This window comes from Myxocyprinus asiaticus, chromosome 1 (genome assembly GCF_019703515.2).
Source record: "Myxocyprinus asiaticus isolate MX2 ecotype Aquarium Trade chromosome 1, UBuf_Myxa_2, whole genome shotgun sequence".
NCBI classification, from domain to species: Eukaryota; Metazoa; Chordata; class Actinopteri; order Cypriniformes; family Catostomidae; genus Myxocyprinus; species Myxocyprinus asiaticus.
The window spans coordinates 25,423,746-25,445,530 of NC_059344.1; positions in this window are offsets into that span (position 1 = coordinate 25,423,746).

Genomic DNA, 21,785 nt, shown 5'->3' on the forward strand with positions numbered 1-21,785 from the left:
CGGGCCACGGGTGCAGGCTGCGGCGGAGCCGGAGATGTTGCTGCATGGAGATGCCCTTGGCGACGAGCAGACAGGGTGTGGGATCTTGAGCTGCGCCGGGGCAGGATGTGCTTTATAGCCTCTGTCTGCTTCTTCACCGTCAAGAACTGCTGGGTAAAGTCCTCGATGGTGTCGCCAAACAGGCCAACCTGGGAGATGGGGGCGTCAAGGAACCATGCCTTGTCGGTCTCTCGCATCTCTATCAAGTTGAGCCAGAGGTGGCGCTCCTGGACCACGAGAGTGGACATCACCTGCCCGAGAGACCGCGCTGTGACCTTCGTCACCCAGAGAGAGAGGTCAGGTGCCAAGCATAGTTCCTGCATCAATCCCGGGTCAGAATTACCCTCATGCAGTTCTTTTAGCGCCTTGGCTTGGTGTACTTGCAGGAGAGCCATGGCGTGCAGGGCGGAGGTGGCTTGTCCAGCGGCACCGTAGACCTTAGCCGTCAGAGACGATGTAAATCTACAGGCCTTGGATGGGAGCTTTGGGCGCCTGCACCAGGTGGCGGCGCTTTGCGGACACAAATGCACTGCGAGCGCCTTTTCCACCTGGGGGATCACCGAATACCCCCTGGCCGCTCCACCATCGAGTGTATCAAGAGCGGGGGAGCTGAAAGATCGGGACCGGGTAGTAAAAGGTGCCTCCCACGATCTTGTCAGCTCCTCATGCGCTTCCGAGAAGAAAGGAACGGGTGCGGAGTGCGGCTGTGAGCGGCACCCCGAGCCCAGGAACTAATTGTCGAGCCATGAGGGTTCTGGGGAAAGTGGAGGGTTCCACTCCAGCCCGACGCTCGCGGCCACCCGGGAAAGCATGTCCATCATTACTGTGTCGGCCTGAGACTGGGTGACCGTTCCCGAAGGAGGAAGCCCAGCCGAAGCCTCAGCATTAGACCGGATGAGCCCGCTCTCTGATGCTGCACTCGATAACTCATCATCTTCCAGGGCACCAGACGAGATGTCGAACCAGCCCTGAGATGAGCCGGTGATCTCGTCCGAGCACACGATCGGGGCAAGCGAGTGTGCTGGGGAATGGGAGGTCCGTGGGGGGATACCCGGAGGAGGTGGTCCCATTGAGGTCCCCAAATCGCCTCCAGTGCTAACCGGCATGGCCTCATACCCATAGGTAGAAGGACTGAGGCGGGGAGCCGCTGGGGTGGCTTTCTTTCTTACGAATGCAAGCCGCGACCGCAATGTTGCCATGGTCATGTTCTCGCAATGAGGACATGATCCATCCACGAACGATGTCTCCGCGTGGGCAGCACCCAGACACATAAGACAGCAATCGTGGCCATCAGAAGTGGAGAGATAGCGACCACAACCAGGAATAACACATAAACAGAAAGCATCTTTAAAAAGACGTTCCGTGTGTGCCGCTCTTTTATGAATAGAAAATATACTCTTTTCGGAATATACTCTTTTTTTGCTCTGCCGAAGCGCCCAGGGGCATTCTCTGCACAGGCACAGAGCCGCTGAAATGCGCCGTCAAATCCAGCAATCTTTAGCGAGGTGAGTTTTTTTTTTTCTAGAGGAATTGTATTCAGTGCACTGAATGCCACTGCTCAGATCCGAAGAGAAAATCTGAATGAGTGGTTGCATACCAGCTCCTTTTATACCCGTATGTCCGTGGGAGTGGCATGCAAATTCCACTTGCTAATTCTCATTGGCCTTTTTTCAAAATATCAGAGGTGTTTCGGGTTCCCAAGAGTGACCCCTAGTGTCACTACATCGACACAACGTCGAGTGAGTGACAGATAGGGAAACAATAATAACATTAGGCACAGTTCATTCTATTGTTCATAAATTCATTCAAACACTCATAATTATTGATAGTTTCACTCTCATGTTTATAGTGGCTTCCACACGTCCCCCAACACATAGTAAGCTGTAGCCCATAGAGCTCAGTGTCTTCATCTCCAGCTCTTGTGAAGTCTGTCAAAGAGTGCCAGACATGGCTTTGTGCTCTCAGTTTCAGTGCTGTCACACTAGATGACGGTGCAGGTTCTTCAGGCGAATGGGGCTGTCAGCCGACTTCACGCTCATTGTCTAACATTCTCACACAGTCTGCCAATAAAAGCTTTGCCCCCTCAGGCAAAGTACATGGCAGCCTGCTTTGTTCTACATGCTACTGAAACACTGCCACTCTCCCACTAAAATGGGAGCGTCCAGTGCAATTAATGTAACAGAGGAAAAATCTCACTCCATGATGCAGAGGCAGGATAGCTCTTTTTAATAAATTTTGACATACAGCGTAAATTATTGGAGTACATTTAAGGTGTTGCAAAACTATACCGTATGTACCTTTTTAGTGTACTGTTACACTGGATTTATACTGCAATATAGTGAAATGTTAACAGAATCTATATATTTTAGCCCTTAAAGGTGAGGTGTGTAATTCCTGCGCCATAAGCTTTATCAAACAGAATTGGAAAAATAATTACTTTTTAAACTGTTTTAAAGGTGCACCAAGTACTTTTTTCCTCATTCAAAAAGTTTTACTACCAAATAAGTGACTAGTCATTTTAAAATATATGTATAAAATCATGAGCACTCACATGAGGTGAAGACTTATATCATATCAGTAACCTTATAAAAGCTGTTTTATTCTACATGGAGAGGGTCTCCTCATGGGGGCTGCCATGTTAGAATCACATAACTAGCCAAATACTACTCACATAATCTCAGTATTAGATTCTTTGACACATGGAATAAATTAATTATGGCTGACTGTGTAAAGTGAATTTATATGATGGTATCGATTACTAAAAACTATTGTGTTTGAAGGATGCTGCATCCACACCTCTAGGTGTCAGGGTAAGTCCAAGATGACATATTAAAATAATTACTGAGAGCACCTTTAATGAACACTTTACCTTTCCTCCGTTGGTCGACAAACACATTATCCCACCCCAAATTCATGCCATTGGTTGATGCAATGTTGTTATGTTGGCCTGGTCAGGTTGCTCAAACAAATGGAGCAATATTTTGATAGTGCTTCAGAGCCACAGTGTTTTTTTATTGTTTTATTTTACATATTAAAGACCCCACAAAATCACTTGACGAGTGCAAATTTTCTGCCATGTTTCGACATTTTTCCTTATGAAACAGGAAGTTGGGGTAGAAGTTTTAGTTACATATCAAAGAGCTTTGTTACGTCACAGCCTTGAACTATGATTTACTACTTTCTAGTCAGTTGCAGTTAGAATTATGGGGAGGAACACTCTCAATTTAGAGAGCATTCAATTTGAAAAAGGAAGATGTTTTGGTCCGTTTACCAGAAGAGAAAGACTGTAAATTTTAAATGTGTATATCTGCTAAAAATTAATCTTGTCAGATTTTAGGTGTCCACTAGGACAGAGATTGCTTCAAAGCTAATAGAATCAGAATGAGCTTTATTGCCAAGTATGCTTACATTCACAAGAAATTTGTCATGGTGACAGAAGCTTTCAGTGCAAAGAGAATACAAAACAAGACAAGACACATAAAATGATAAATAAATGAAAAGAAAAAATATAGACATGGACAAAAACCACAAAACTCCAATTTAAATTTCATGGGGTCTTTAAGCCAGGATAAGATCATGTATTTTAATATAGGATAAATTACACTTGAGCTTTAACGCTGTTGTACATTTCTGATAAATTTACTCCAAGTCCTTCAGGAGACTCTTATTTTCACTATGGGCAGAACCTTTGATGGCTTTTGCTATTTCATCTGTTTGATTTGGTTATTAATGCTGCACTCTTGATACTTTTGAAATCTATAATTCATCATCAGTCACTGTCCATCCCTGCTCTAGTGCTCCTGGAGGTGTTTTTGAGCACTTCATTATGACTGCATCTTCAGTCTTCAGGGAGAGACGCTCGGCCCCGTCAGTCTCTCTCTCCACTCCAGCACACCGCATATGAGAGAGCGCTGAGCAGACACAGAGAGGAGCAGAGAGAGGAGCACAGAGAGCGAAAGCACATGTTAGTGGTGGTACCATCAACAAAGAGTGTGTGTGACTGGCTGTGTGTCCGAGAGGGGAAATGAGGAAAAACCATACATAAAGAACAGGGACTGTGGCAGGACCATGGTCAAGTTCAGAAATGCCATGCACATGGCGCTCCGGTTTTTTAGACAAATAGATTTTGAACTGAAAATTAGGCAAGTGGATTTTGCAAATAAAATAATAATAATAATAATATTGAGTTGCACCATCCACAGATGATTTGCTTTAGATTGATGATGCTGTTATTATTTACCCTCCCTCTTGTTGCTTGAAACTTGTATGATTTTTTTTCCTGTGGAACACAAACGGAGTTATTACAAAATGTCAAAGCTTGTTCTGTTTGTACAACAAAAATGCATGGTAAATACTGGCTGTCAAGTTCAGCTGCAGTTTTGCTTGGTTAAATAAAATAAAAAATAAAAAAGTCATATATTAGGATGGGATTTAAACCCAGGTCCCTTTGCATATTAAATTAAATTTTTTTTAAACCTTTACAGTATATAAACTAAATTGCTAAAAGCATGTTTTTTATTTTTTTATTTTATTTTATTTAATTTTTTATCTATTTATTTATTTATGCCTTTCATTATGTCTAATCTTGCCTTGGGAACTAATTGACTGTCACGGGTGCCCCCACAAAAAAAAAAAAAAAAAAAAAAACAACAACCTAGGTTCATAATGCCACTGGTTGAGATGTTAATAACTGACTGATCAGCAGAGAAATAAGAATGACTCACTTTGTTCCTGCTGTGTGTGTGGGGGGGCAGGTTTAAGTGATTTATGAGGACTTTTTTAGGTTACAAACTGGTAATTACAAGGAAATTATGCTATAAATGTGGTTTATGAGGACATTTCTAATGTCCCCATAATTCAATCGCTTAAAAAACATACAAAACAATGTTTTTTTGAAAATGTAAAAATGCAGAACATTTTTTGTGATGGTTAGGTTTAGGGGTGGGGTTAGGGTTAGGAGATAGAATCTATAGTTCATACAGTATAAAAAATCATTATGTCTATGGAGATAGCTGCACCAACATGTGTGTGTGTGTGTGTGTATGTGTGTGTGTGAGTGTGTGTGTGTGTGTGTGTGTGTGTGTGTGTTTGAGAGAGAGAGAGAGAGAGAGAGAGAGAGAGAACATGGAAGGGGATAAAGGGAAAAAAGGAAACAAAACGGAGACACATAAATATAAATGTATGAAATGGTCATTATTATTTCATACAAATGCCTTTCTTTGCTTGAAAAATTTAAGCCGCAGCGGCAGCGCCAATGCAGCGCATGTCAGAAAAAAGCCCAGGGACCACAGATGATTTAACTAGGAGCCGAGAGCGTATGCAAAAACCACATGTGCAACAGCCAGCAGTAAACAGTAAATATGTGGTCAACTTGGCAGGACACTGCATTTTCTTTAGAGTGCACAGACAATTTGCGTCAAATAAGAAGGCAAACGCTCTCTCACTCTCACTATCTTTCTCTCTCTCTGTGGATTTGAGGAAACACCCTTTTCTCATTTTGTAAGTGACTATTTTGGGGCTGCGTCTAGCTTTTTGTTACAGGGTACACCCTACTAAAACTGTTTGTAATATCACTAAGCTTCCACTGTCAAACATAAATGAAAATAGAAAAAGGGACTTTGGACAATGTATGTAATTAAAAATTACTTTGATTGACAAAAATGAATTTATACATTTATTTATAAAACACACTCAAAATAAATGTATCTGTGCAGCAGTTAGCTATAATTTTCCCCCTTGGCATATTTTTAGAGATCACCTCACAATAGCCCGTTTAAAAGCATCAACCGTCCTCTTTCTGTCACTTGTGCTGTAAATGGCAGTTGATGCAGGATGTTGTCCTGCTCTTTGCTTTAATGTCAGTGCCGTTTTTGTATGGAAAATGTTGGGCAAATTCTGTGTAGATTCAGAACCAACCTTCCCACCACCCCACCCTACCACCCTGCCACTGACACCACTAAATAGAATGCAGAAACTATTTATTAGGACAAATGTGAGAAGGTGATTGCTGTCATAAATGTTTATGCTTTAAGTTGGGGTGGCAATTTGAAGTATGTACTTCACAGCCTTTTATTTCTGAGCAAAATTTTGGTATCATCCCTGTGTCAAGTTCTATTACTTGGCCAACTGCTCTCTAAAAATGTGCACCGCCTGATCATCTGAAAGCAAGCTTTCTGCATAATTATTTGTTGCCACAAACACACCATATGCATTTGCGCCATGTCCTATTGATTTAGCCAATGTTGCATTTCCCGTCTTCCGACTGACGTTTTGAAAACAGGGAGCCTAATTAGAGGCCTCACTGATGATGCTCTGTCCAGAGGTATTAACCTTCTCCATCGCAGCATTCTTCTGTCACTGCATCACTGACCATCTGCACATAAAAATAAACAAGAAAATGATTTTTTGTGCCTCTGTAGAACCCTCACAGCAGTTGCATCTTTGATGTGTACTCCTTGATCTGTTTGGCCCATGGTGTCATATCCCCCTGTGATGTACGGGATTAATTAGGCGGAACGGGTATTTTATCCGTTAAAATCATAATACTAATTTACCCAATGCACTGTGGTGCCTCTGTGGGTGGCGGTGGTGGCTTGAAGTCCCCCCCCCCCTCTTTTTTTTCCCTTTTTGCTTGAGAAGGTGCTCAGCTTCACATGTCATACTAATGCTTTCTAAACAAAACACAGCAAACCAAAATTACTACCTCTGATCCTTTCAGCTCGCTGCTCTGATACTCCTCTTGGTTTGTTTGCAAGTCTATAATTCAAAAAGATACATTTTTAGCACTAATTATTAAGTTTTATTTATATAGCACCTTTCCAATCGAGGTCACTTTACAGCAAAAGAGACAAAACCACACACACAGTACACGGGCCGCAACAAAATAGCAGAGTTATACAATTAAGATGAAAAACCAGGTCGAAATGGAAACCAAATATTGGAAGAAAAGATGAGCTTATGACTAAGATTTAAATATTGGTAGGAAGGAGATAATAAGAATGCTGAGAGTAATTTTATATAAGTAGACAGTCATTTAAATTTAAGCATTTTCCCTTTGTTATAGTTAATGCATACTGTATAATATAATATAATATAATATAATATAATATAATATAATACAATATAATACAATATAATATAATATAATATAATATCCTTTCTGTATTATTTAATAATGTAAAAAAGTAAATGTTTTGATGCAAATTTTCACTGTATCACAGTATGTATATAATTTTTAAGCTGCTCTTTCTCTGTTTGTTGTTAATTATCAGGATTGGAATGTGTTTTTCTCTGAGGTGGGCATCACACCAGATTCCACCATTTGCACTCATCTCATTAAATTATGTATTAATGAATTACGACAGCTATGACTTGTCTTGCAAACACATATGTGTGTCCGCTGTCTCCTCTTGTCTCGCTTCCTTTCTCTCTCTGTCACCTACATAAATACACACACAACACAAACAAATGCACCTACCCTACCTCTCAAACACTCCCGCACAAAACACTGTCAACGCAACCTCCCACCCAGCGGCCTCTCCATCGAACCTTATTTCTTTGTGGCTAAACCAAATATAGAGTATATTGTCCATCTGTGTACAATGGGCCAGTGTGGAGCCTGTGGTTGTCTGGACTGAATGTACTGTATTCTCCGGCCCTGGACTTTGAATGCTATCGCCGCTCTGCAGCATACGGACACACACTATTCCCACACCCAGACACACCGCTCTGGGGGATAAGACCAGCACAATTGATATAAAGTGTATTCTTTTCCATAGGTTCCCACCAGCGAGCCCGTTTCTGGGGCCTTATCAAAGAACAAACTGCCTTTGAAAAGCAAGGTAAACAAAGCACCAGGAGACATTGTTGCCGTCACTTTGACGGGAATAATCTGGCTTTTACATCAGTTTACATTTGGAGTCTGTACGGCTCCACCCAGCAGCTCAAGGGGTTGAGATCCAGATGGTCTCACACCTCAACATCCTGCTAGGTGTCAATAGTGGCACTAGTGCTCAACTGGTCTTTCTGTATTTCAGTCTCTCTCTCACTAACTCAGACTCTCTGGCACAACTACGCTTTCAGTGTTCCTTTAAGAGACACATCGTTTGATTTGTTCATTCAGAGTTGTCTAGAGAAAGTATTTCACAATTTTTAATTGCCACGGAAATATATGCACTTAAGCATGTGTGTGTGTGCGTGTGTGTGTGTTTGTGTGTGTGTGTGCATGTGTACTGTACATACTTAGCTATGGGGCAATTTTGTCCCCAGAATGAGCTACATCTGACAAAACCTACCCTTGGGGACAATACAGAAAATATTTGTTGTTGTGGCTGGTTGTTGTTGTTGCTAGGGTTTTATTTTATTTTTTTCATTATATGAATGAAAAAGTCAAATAGGTTTTAAAAAATAAATAAATAAATACATAAAGGTAGTGGTAAATAATGGCACAGTTTTCATTTGTAGGTTCTCAAATGCATTCACACTCACAGACTCCCCTTGACAGACACGACTGTTTCAGTCTCCTATTAAGTCAGTGGTGATTTTAATTTTATTATTTGTAAGCACACTTTATTCCATAAAATATAGATACTGTTTACTCCAAAACCAGTGTTTAAAAATTTATAAATCATGGTTCCTTCTCACTTGAAGTATATTTCCAGAAAAATAAAGTATTTTGAATAATTCTATATTTCTGAAACAGGAAGAGATAAAAAATAATAATAATAATCAAATTATTCATGTATGCATTATCAAATCGATTAATTAAAATTTAGACCATTAATTCATATTTTCTCAATATTCTGTGTTAGTTGATTTTGCAATTTGTGAAATAAATACAGAAGTGCATCTCTGCTTGCTGAAAGAGCTCACCTTTGGGACTTAGTCATAATATAGTGCCATCTGCTGGAATATAAGAGCCCTACACCTCATTATCACAGTCTGTGCAGTTTTGTGAACACAAGGACTTCACCTAGTACACTCCAACAGAGCCTTGTTGATTCAGAATACAGTTACAAGCTTTGAGCAAGGTAAACTAGATATAATTTAGACTTAAACAAATAACCGTCTTTTTCCTCTTAGGAATACACTGTAGTTCTAACTGTGTTTTAATTAATTTTTTTTTAAACTAATTTAAATCTGTTATCAGAATAAAGCTTATCAGAGTTGCATATTCATAACGTACACGCTGTCAGCTTTAATGCAATATATGAGTATGAAACATTGCACACGTGCGGGGAGTCATTTCCCATTTTTGCTTATCCTATATCTATGATTACATTTGCATAAATTCTCGACTATTGTAAATAATTTACTTTTTCTTGAATAACACCCTGTCCAGCTTTATTTGGTAATTAAATGCTTTTACATTTGCGTTGAAACATCTACCATAATTAGACAACCTGTGTGATACATTGTGTCAGAATCAGCTAATTAATGTACCTAGCAAAGGCTGTTTTGCCGTTATGATTGTTTTGTCACATGAGCGAGCTCCACTGTGTATTACATGGCAAGACCTCTGGCTGACTTTATGATTTTTGCTGAATATAAAACACATATTTGTAACACTTGCCTTGTCTGCCTGTTTGAGTGAAGAGGCGCAAATCTAGTTTGAGATGGAGCAGGGGAGAAAGATGCTTCCTCGGCTGGCAGATGCGATGAGAGATGGATGGAAGTGCGTGAATGTGCCCCCTTTTCTCCATCTGACGTGGAGGGCAATCATGATTACTCATGGAGTGACAGTTTAAGAAAAAACATGTCCTCTTGTCTCGGCCTGCTTTAAAATACTCTTCATTATTTGCAGCCACTTTCAGTTTTAATAGCGCGAGTAGCATCACCAAACCATATTTTTTTCTTCTGGGTCAGCAATGATCATTTAGACGAGGCTGGGACATGTCAAAGCAGGCGACATGTTTTTAGAAGACAGCAAAAAGATGCAGTGTGCAGTATATGTGTGAATTAATTGGTACTGCATTTATCTGTCTGATTATAGTATCTTCTGTAAATACTAAATGTAGATTAGTGTTTTACTTTTTTTTTTCTTTTTTTTTTTTTTTTAGTTAGAACAAATCATTGTGTAGTCATTGCTGGTTACAGTATGAGTGTGTTTGACAAGCCACATTCACTGTTCTTTGTTTCAAACTACAAGCTGGAACTTGTCTGTAAAAGTGATCTTCACCTGTACTCCACATCAAAATCTCTCCTCTCATCTTGTTCTAAATCCGTCATGGTTTTTAATATTTTAAGTATGAAACCTTGGACTTCAATAAATTAGTTATAATTGGCTTTCATGGCAGCTTCAATAGGGATTCCTGCATTATTGTGTGCAGTTATGCATTCTGCTCAGCATTATAGATTTTCCGTAAGCTCCGTTCACAGAGCTGAGGAGACACTGAGTAACTAGCACAAACCCCATTTACCATTGTGCGGTGTGATTCCTGATGGGCCCATGTGTCCAGTGAACTCTCCATAGGGCTGCTTTCTATTCCAACTGCCTGAAGGCTGTTTTCCATAGCCATATTAATGAGAACATGTCCACATCTACCGTCCAGCACTGTGGCGAGGAAGGGGGTGGGTTCTGGTGTGTGTGTGTGTGTGTGTGTGTGTTGGAGGGTGTGCACAGTCCTATTTGCACTATACCTATACTAATCTCACAGCCTTGATCAGGGTACAGTAAATAAACCCCCAAGGCCTCTATTGATCAGCCTTGAATTTGTTTTTCTCCAAACGTGGCATCTAGTTAGTTATTACAGATGTTACTCAATTAATTATTTTATCAAAATAGGTATGCTACATTAATTATTTAGTTTGAAGTAAACTCTCTATCAGAGTGAAGTGTCCAGCTGCACAGGTACACCTTTGTGTGTGTGTGTGTGTGTGTGTGTGTGTGTGTGTGTGTGTGTGTGTGAGTGTGTGTGTGTGTGTGTGTGTGTGTGTATGTTGTGGGGGGGCAACACTCAGTGGAGGTCGTGGGTCAATATGGACATTGTTGGAACCTGAGCCACGATGGTGTTCTACACACTGAGCCGGGATTGTAGCAGTAGGTTACAAACTTCAATCTCTGCAAAAGCAGTGTGCTTTCATTATTTATGTTCTGCAACAACACAGGGGTGGAAGAATGAGGTGTCAGGAGTGAGGCGCTTATGCATCTTGTTTGTAAGAGATACAGTATCAGTTTGTATTCACACTAGCACCTTTGTCATGCCTTTAGACATGCACTAATGTAATAACAGTTGTGTAGTTGATGAATGTTAACTTTTTTTCATCAACATCAATATTTTAGGTAAAAATGTATGTGTATAAGGAAATGTGTGTATTGTAGGTGCTGTGACTGGTCATCATTTTTCTGTAAATTTTTGACTGTTTTTAATCATCTTTTTGACAAGTTCATTCATCTGTGGTGGGACAAATTTACTATTAAAAGTTCAAATATCCCATGTAGTCTCTCTAGTATGGTCATAAAAATGTTATACAAAGTAATTATAAAAAATGCTGTTTAAAATAGTTTTAGATGTACAGTAGTCAGGGTTGGGGAGTAACGGAATACATGTAACGGGATTACATATTTAAAATACAAAATATAAGTAACTGTATTCCACTACAGTTACAATTTAAATCATTGGTAATTAGAATACAGTTACATTCAAAAAGTATTTTGATTACTGAAGAGATTTTATTTTATTGTCATTTGTTTTATTTAATATTTAGTCCTTTCAGATGGAAAACATTTATACATATAAATGATGCGATCCAAAGCGCATTTGAACAGCGGTGAAACACTTTCTTATGATGTGTTACATTCATACAAGCAGACAGAGAAGTAAGTTTGAAGTAAGTTTGGAGCAGAAGAAATAGAAAAAAGCATTAACATTAATAACATATAATTTACATTAAGCTAAAATACTATTTCTAGCCATTTACATGCACATGTTACCAGGCACGATCATATTTGTTTATCAAGAAAATTCACATTGGATCATAATTAATTTTTTTCTAGTAAGACCTTTTAGGGCAAAAATCATATTCTTGATAATTTTTGTATTGTAGTCCTGTAAAAATATATAAAATCCTTCCAATTCCAATCCAATTTGATTGATCTTGTTTTAGAAACAACACTGCATAAGATATTTAGGTTTTTCAGAGAATGTATTTTTAACATGTGTTTTTTGTCTTACTGTACTGACAGAGTTTTTATAGTCAAAACAAGTGAAAAAATCTACCAGTGCTGAAGAAGTAATCCAAAGTATTTAGAATACGTTACTGACCTTGAGTAATCTAACGGAATACGTTACAAATTACATTTTACAGCATGTATTCTGTAATCTGTAGTGGAATACATTTCAAAAGTAACCCTCCCTACCCTGACAATAGTATAGCATTTAAAAAAAAATTCATGTCAACTACACAGTTATGTAAGCTTGCACATTTCAGATGCAATCAACTTTACTCTGTTCCTTTTCTACCATGACATTATAATCCGGTTTTTCAATGCCATCTATTTTTAGTATTTAATTGTTCTCAATTTTTTTTTTTTTTAAATACTGCTTTTATTTTGTACAATTTATTAACTAAATGTGAAATAGGGCAAGAGAGAGAGAGAAAAAAAAGGTAAACAAAAACAGAAGGAACAGAAAATCACAGGCTCAAAATGATGATGACTAATTTTCTCTCTCATTCTCTCTCTCATTCTCTCTCTCTCTCTCTCTCTCTCTCTCTCTCTCTCTCTCTCTCTCTCTCTCTCTCTCTCTCTCTCTCTCTCTCTGAATTGTTCAGATGCTGCCCCAGAGGCTTTCTGCTCTCTCAGGTCTGTGGGTTGTGTAATGGATGACCCACTTGTTTGTTAATTGCTTCAGTGTCCCTAAGCACAAAGGAAAGGTTAAATGATGTTATAAGCATTTCCCCTACTTGCTGTTGTGTAATTCTGTTACAGTACAGAGGAAATCTCCATTTTCATTTCTCTTTTCCTGTCTTGACGAAACACAATGTCCCATCCCAGATCCAGTTGTTGGTTTCAGGCTGGGGGATCCCCCTTTTGGGAGTGAAAAAAAAAAAAGACAGACTTTTGGAGGACCTCAGGCTCTGATCTTCACCACAGCAATGTAAATGGGTGACCTTTTGATAAAGAGGGCTCATGCAAATATTAAACATTTCAATGAGAAGCCATCATGCCACCCCATGCCTGCCATTTTACCACTGCACACGACATTCAGCCTCTCTAAATTACATTATTTCTTCCAGAAAAACACTTTTTGCAGTCGCTCCAAAAGCAAAGGATCACTTTGTATTTTTTTTAACAGGGGAGTTGACAGTTAAGCATGCAAAGTAAGCACAAACGTTGCAAACAATGCATGAATATTACATAGCTAAATTGCATATGTTCTTCATTACTTAGAAGTATATGACATATAGCCATGTTATTGTCATTTTTGTTAGTTTAAAACTAAAGTCATATTTTTTTAGTCATATTCATTGACAGCTATTATATACGTGTCTGTCCAACGTGATCTCATGAGGATTCATATGTATTCTTACGTAAAGTTTGGTTCTAGCAAACATACATTTTCTTACATTTGCGTAGACACCAAAATGTACAATACTGACATGTTGACAGCATCTAGAATGTTATCATTTTACGTATGAACACCTAGAGAAACGTACAAATGCTTACGTGTACTGTTTGAATTGATTAATATGGAATAATTCATATAATTAATCAGTTAATTACATTTAATTTATAATAAATGAGATTAGTTAAATGCTATCACATTTATTTAATGCAGCTGACATTATAATATGACATTTTAATAGTTTCATTCAGTTCTGCTGCCCTATACAACGTTTTAAAGGAAAATGAGTTTTCAGAATATGCCAAGAAAAAACAAATAAAAATGCCTGTTATGTGTTTTATATGCTTAATAAATGGTTTTGGTATAGGTAGTAGTAGTTGTGGGATTAGTTGCTGTAAAATGTGTATAAATGTATATATTTTAACAAAAATTATTGCTACTGTACATTAATCTACTTGTTACATGTTTTTATATTGTTGAAATGTGGTTATGTTTAGAGGTTGGGTTCGAGTTAAGGAATCTAAAATATCTATAAAACAGTAAAAATTTACAAATGTATTTATAATCGATTTGTGTATTCAAATATATTTGTAATGGATTCATCAATATTTTACATTTCTAAAGCTGTAAATAAGTTAGAAAATGTACATTTTAGATGCTTTCAAATGTCCATATTGTACATTTTATTGTCTATACAAACGTACATGAATGTTACAAATAGTAACGTACAAATAGCTACGTGTATTAAGGAGATCAGGCTTTCTTCTGCTTAACACAGTCGAAGATTTTTAGAAGAATATTTCAGCTCTGTAGGCCCATACAATGTAAGTGAATAGGTGCCAGAATTGTGAGGCTCCAAAATCCACATAAGAAAAAAATAAAAGTACTACAGATGCTGGTTAAATTCATATATTCTGAAAAGATTTCATAGATGTGGGTGAGAAACAGAAACAGAACAATATATGTTATTTTTTTTTACTATAAATTCTCCTCCCTGCTCAGTCAATTTCCACTTTACTTTCACTTTCTCATTCTTTTTCTTGTGTTTTTGGTGATTCACATTCTTTGTGCATATCGCCCCCTAATGGGCAGGGAGGACAATTTATGACAAGAAAATGACATAAATACTGTTCTGTTTCTTAACCACACCTATCACATCGTGTCTGAATGCATGGCTTTAACCACTGGAGTCATACGGATTACTTTATGCTCCCTTTATTTGGATTTTGGAGTTTAAAAATGTTGGCACCCGTTCACTGAATGGACCAACAGAACTGAAATATTCTTCTAAAAATCTTTGTTTGTGTTCTGCAGAAGAGAGAAAGTCATACACATCTGGGATAGCATGAGGGTGAGTAAATCAAGAGAGAATTTTTGTGTGAACTACCCCTTTAAGTTAATTTAGGCAAACTATAATATAAACTAAATTATTTTGAAGTATTATAATAACAAGATCTTATGTCTTACACTTATTTCTTTTTACATTTAAACATTTTACTTTATTATTATTGTAAAAACAATAATAATTAAATGTTATACGTAATGATTTAACATCATACCATAGGACAGTAAAAGACAGAGCAGAATGTATTATTAAAATGATATTCAAACTCATAGTAAACCAAGACATAATAATTTGACTAACATAGTGACAAAAAGTCAATACACAATTATCCACATATATTACATATATAAAAAGGACAATATCAGCTAACAGTATTTGTCAACTACTTTGGCCATATTTTATGTATTAATGTTTTTGATCGATCTCCTTCACTTGGAGAATATTTGAACCCTCTCTCTTTACTTTCTATACTAACTGAATAAGAATGTATTAAACTAATGCTTATAGGGTTTGAATGCAATCTATAAACTATGTTTTAACTGATTTATTATATGGTGTGACATTCAAAATACTGTATCACCATGATTTAATGTTACACCATATTATTCCATTGTTTCAATTTGACTGAAACAATTTGTATACTTGTCATTAAGTTGTTGCAGTAATAACATAAAGGTTTAATAAAGTTTTCTAGCATGCTCAGTAGTCTAACACCGCTCGTCAATGTCATTTGAGATAGCCAATCAAATTGATGAAGGTGGGAATCAAGTTTAAGAAGCTAAGCGGGAACCTCGTGGATTATTCCAACGCCACACATCAGCAAGCAGTTCAGGTTAAGTGTGTTAGTATCATGTAAGATGTAAGTATCTAACTAAACATGCAACATTTGACCACTGTTTTGTGATTTAAATTTTGTACCAACCAAAAGTAATTTCCAAGGGTGCAAACTATTCACCATTTTGTGAAATTCACCATTTTGAATAAAAAAATATGTCATATACAGTACGTGATTTGTATGTCATTCATAACTGTGAATGTGAAAACATTAACAGAGCAGTTTTCAGCATATCAGGCTTAAGATAAAGAACTTTGTGTGTATATTGTAAAGGAATTGAATGAATGTGGTTATCTGGCAAACTTTTGAAGGAACTTTTTAGAAAATTCACTTGACATTGTCTAAGAAAATGAATGATAAAACACAAAGTATAGTGTCATCACCCTCAGATTAGAACTAGAACATTAGACCTGTGACTTGTGGCTTACATTGAGTTTTTAGATTGTGGCAAGGACAGTGTTATATATTTTTAAATGCAAATATTAGGTAATAATTAACAGTCAATTTAAGATGTTCTAAATTTCTTTGTATTTAATTAATTCTGAATTTTGTGCAGCAAAAGAGTCTAAGAGTCTACTTTTAAAAGAGACAGTTTACTTTGAGTATGTATTGTCAAGTTTGTGCTAAAAAAAAATAAATAAGCCACCAGTTAAAGGAGAAGTTCATCTAAAAATGGAAAATGTACTTTTACTCACTCATTTACTCACCTTTATTATGTTCAAAACCCATATGCTGTTACATTTTCTTGGAAAATAAAAATAGATATTTTAAGAAGCTCTGTTCTATAGAATAAAAGTTTATAGTGAGCAGGAGCTGTCTAGCTTCATAAAAGACAAATACTATAAAGCACTATAAAAGGTTCAGTATAAAGACATCACAACAGTAGTCCAAATGACTTGTGCACTTTATTCCAAGCCTTCTGGGGCCATAGAAAAGCTTAGTGTTGTATGGACTACTTTTATGGTATTTTCATGATGATTTTTTCCTCTTTGGACCTTGACAGCAGTGATCAATATGAAGTGTTTTTGTATGTAAAAGCGCAGCGTTAGGATTCTTGAAGAAAAGATAGTTTTAAGATTTTATGGGGGAAAAAAACAATGAGGGACAGCTTGAGGACAGTAAATGATTTTGTGTATTTTCTTTTTGCTAGCCAGCTGATGTCATGTCATTTTACAGATACAACGGTGATGAAAAGAAATTCAAATTATATTTGTCTTTTCTTTGACAAAAAAGAAAGAAAAGATGACTGAAGCAGGCATATTGCTAGCAATACAGACACAGTGTTTGTCTAAAAAAACATATAATTTAAAAGCATTTTTAAAAATAATTTAAAACGCATTTAAAAAACTTTAACACATTTAAACCTTTATTCAGACAATTATTGCATTTACTGCATTTACTATTTTAAAGGACTGAGGACACCCGTGATCCTCCACCCCCAAAATTATTTGGTATCCCCCAATGTTCAAGACATGGTTACGGCCATGCTTTAGGGTCTCAGAAAATGTATAAGCTCTTCTTTTGACTTTCAGATATCCTTCAGAGATGTTATTTGTTCTTTCTGGTTGAATTAAGACGGCTTTAATACTGAAGTGATAAACCAAATAATTTGATTGATGATGATGTGACACGTCCTGGACAGTCACATATGAGCATTTGGAAGTTCAGTTTAAGATCTTAAACAGAATTGATGAAGCACTGACTGAAATTTCTGTATTCAATATTAATGTGCCTGCATTTCATTAACAATATAAATTAACATATATTCATGATCAACCACAACATTAAAACCACCTGCCAAATATTGTGTAGGTCCCCCTCGTGCCATCAAAACAGCGCCAACCTACATCTCAGAATAGCATTCTGAGATGTTATTCTTCTCACCATAAAAAACTCAGAGCGGTTATCTGAGTTACCGTAGACTTTGTCAGTTTGAACCAGTCTGGCCATTCTCGATTGACCTCTCTGATAAACAAGGCATTTCCATCCACAGAACTGCCGCTCACTGGATGTTTTTTGTTTTTGGCACCATACTGAGTAAATTCTAGAGATTGTTGTCTCACAATATTAGGCATGTGGTTTTAAAGTTGTGGCTGATCGGTGTATATATGGTTAATATATGACACCCTGGACACATACAGTTGAAGTCAGAAGTTTACATACACCTTAGCCAAATACATTTAAACTCAGTTTTTCACAATTTAATCGTAGAAAACATTCCCTGTCTTAGGTCAGTTAGGATCACTACTTTATTTTAAGAATATGAAATGTCAGAATAATAGTAGAGAGAATTATTTATTTCAGCTTTTATTTCTTCCATCACATTCCCAGTAGGTCATTACATACACTTTGTTAGTATTTGGTAGCATTGCCTTTAAATTGTTTAACTTGGGTCAACGTTTTGGGTAGCCTTCCACAAGCTTCTGGAATTTCGGTCCATTCCTCCAGACAGAATTGGTGTAACTGAGTCAGGTTTGTAGGCCTCCTTGCTCGCACATGTTTTTTCCAATTCTGCCCACAAAGTTTCTATCATATTGAGGTCAGGTCTTTGTGATGGCCACTACAATACCTTGACTTTGTTGTCCTTAAGCCATTTTGCCACAACTTTGGTGAATTTACGACTGAGCTTTAACTTCCTGGCTAATGTCATGATATGTTGCTTCAATATATCCACATAATTTTCCTTCCTCATGATGCCATCTATTTTGTGAAGTGCACCAGTCCCTCCTACAGCAAAGCACCCCCACAACATGATGCTGCCACCCCCATGCTTCACAGTTGGGATGGTGTTCTTCAGCTTGCAAGCCTCACCCTTTTTTCTCCAAACATAATGATGGTCATTATGGCCAAACAGTTCAATATTTGTTTCATTAGACCAGAGGTCATTTCTCCAAAAAGTAAGATCTTTGTCCCCATGTGCACTTGCAAACTGTAGTCTGGCTTTTTTATGGCGGTTTTGGAGCAGTGGCTTCTTCCTTGCTGAACCGCCTTTCAGTTTATGTCGATAAAGGGCTCATTTTACTGTGGATATAGATACTTGTCAACCTGTTTCCTCCAGAATCTTCACAAGGTCCTTTGCTCTTTTTCTGGGATTGATTTGCACTTTTTGCACCAAACTACGTTCATTTCTAGGAGACAGAATGTGTCTCCTTCCTGAGCAGTATGATGGCTGCGTGGTTACATGGTGTTTATACTTGTGTACTATTGTTTGTACAGATGAACGTGGTACCTTCAGGCATCTGGAAATTGCTGCCAAGGATGAACCAGACTTGTGGAGGTCCACGATTTCTTTTGATTTTCCTATGATGTCAAGCAAAGAGGCACTGAGTTTGAAAGTAGGCCTTAAAATACATCCACAGGTACACCTTCAATTCAGTACACCTCATATCAGAAGCTAATTGACTAACTGTCTAAAGGCTTGACATCATTTTCTGGAATTTTCCAAGCTGCATAAAGGCACAGTTTACTTAGTGTATGTAAACTTCTGACCCACTGGAATTGTGATATAGTCAATTTAAAGTGAAACAATATGTCAGTAAACAATTGTTGGAAAAATTACTCGTGTCATGTACAAAGTAGATGTCCTAAACGACTTTCCAGAACTATAGTTTGCTGATATTAAATCTGTGGAGTTGTTAAAATGAGTTTTAATGACTTCAAACTAAGTGTATGTAAACTTTTGACTTCAACTTGTATAAAAGCATATTCATTCACCCACCACCACCCGAGACAATCCCAGCAGAGTCCCAGTCAGCAAACCTAAAAAAAAAAAAAAAACACTTATAAAATACTGAAAGACACTTGTTAAATACTAATGAATGAGGGAAGTCGACTGTATTAGTGAGCTGCCTTGGATCTTTGGATATATTCTATTTAATTATTCGTCATCAGTGTCAAACTTCCTCAGATTTACAAGGAACTGTCCATATAGGTTAAACCAAATGATGATCAGAGGAGCTTTCTGTAAGTATTTTTAAAAGTTATTGTGGATACAAGCACGTCTTGTTCCTTAAAATAAGGAAAAAGTAACTTTTCTTTCATTTTGACTTTTGACTGAATTGCTGAGTTCAACCAGGCTAAATGCAGTGATTGAATTAGTGAAACAGTACACTCACTTACCCAAGGGCTTACGGCTGACTGTGACCACACACCCTTGCCTGGCCAAAGAGCCTGTTCATTTTGCCCAGGGTGACTGTTTTCACTGGAAAACTCACTGCACATGTTTGAATAACACTAGCAGTTTTTAATAAAATTGTGCTCATAGCCAAATTGAAAAGGCTGTAAAGAAGATTAGATTCAATATTTAACATCCTGAGGTGCTGTTCCATGCAATGCTGAAAAACACTGTGAAAAAAAGGAAAAAAGATAGAGGTACTGGACCCCCACCCCCTTTTAGATGTTTTACAATAGTGGCTTATTCAAATCCCAAAAATTACATTTTTCAAGCGCCTTTCATGGCTTTGGCTTTGTTATGGCTTTAACATGGGTATCAGAGGCCTATGTTTATTCAACCCTCAATTACCAAAGGCTCAGCCGGCAGGCCTTTAATTGATTGCTTTAATTGATTGGTTGGGGGTAACCATGGCTGAAAAGCAGTTTATCTTAATCAGTTGAGAGGAAATGCAGAGGGGGGCTTGATTTCCTCCAGCTGATCACCCCTGTGTTCTGAAAGGGAGGGAGCATATGAAGGAGAGAGAGAAAAGAGAGAGTGGGAGTGAGGAGGGAATATAGGTGGAAGACTAGGCGGGCCTAAATAGGATATGATGAGAACGTTGATCAAAATCTTGGTTTCCAGTAGTTTGCTGCGCTGAATTTGTACTATTCAGTAATGGAGTGAATGTTTTGTTGTTAAACTGTAGTAAAAGTAGGCTATATATTTTGTTTAATCTTCATTATGTTGTGTGAATGAGGGAATGCAATATTTTCAATGACAATTTTTGCCTAATATAGAAACTAGTTTGGGTGCCAACTTAAAGGAAAGAAGCCCTGTCAGTGCTCATCTTCTCCTCTCACCCCCTCCAATCATCATTATTCTCAAATGGGAATATTGTAATCTAGACGGAGGTTAGCTTTGAAATGTTTAATGTTCTTGCCCAGCAGAGAATGACCCAAACGTGACCCTTATTGTTGAGGTTGAACTGTGCTTCAAATGTTTCAATTGGCTTCTAAGCTTTTAACCAGCGGCTGAAAATGAAGTTCCTTAAAGGGAATTAGAAAATTGACCTCTAAAATGCCTGGCCCCCACATAAACTTGCTGGCTTCATCGATGTCTCCTTGCCATTTAGCCTGTACTGAATGTTACAGCACTACCATAAGAATGGAGAGAAGAAAATGGTCTGATGCACCCTTTGGACGGTTAAGTATATATTAAGCTAACCGTCTGCGCTCTGTTCTTTATCAGTGCTTACACATTACCAGTCACATGAACCCAGAGATTTTCCAGATGAAGGCCTCACTGTAACTTACGACAAGGCTACAGCCTTTTCCCATGGTCTCTGCCATTGTGCTCACTTAGGAGATGTCAGCTTTAATGAAGCAACATGTGCGTCTCCTCAATTGTCAGTCAGTTTATGGAGCAAAAACAGGCTGCCAAGTAAATTTGTCTGTCTATCAAGAGAATGTTGCGTCAAACTTGGCTCAGATATGGTTCAGATTATTTGGTGTAAGGGATACCTAACTTACTGTCAGTCAGTGCTATTATTGTGAAAATGTAAAAAAAAAAAAAGAAAAAGAAATACCATAGTTTAGTACTTGAGTTTTTTCAATTAAAATACACTGAATTACTAAACACCAGTAATTAATTTTGAGTTGAGTTGAGTCTAGTTACATAGTTAAATACAACAAGATAGTGATAACACTAGACAACCGTGAATTTTTGTTGTTGTTGTTTAACGTGTTTTAATTATGTCCGATTATTCATCCCTAAAATACTAAAACTAAAAGAACACCTAAAAAATTTTTTTTTTTAAATTATTAAACAGTAACACTTTAAAATAAGGCT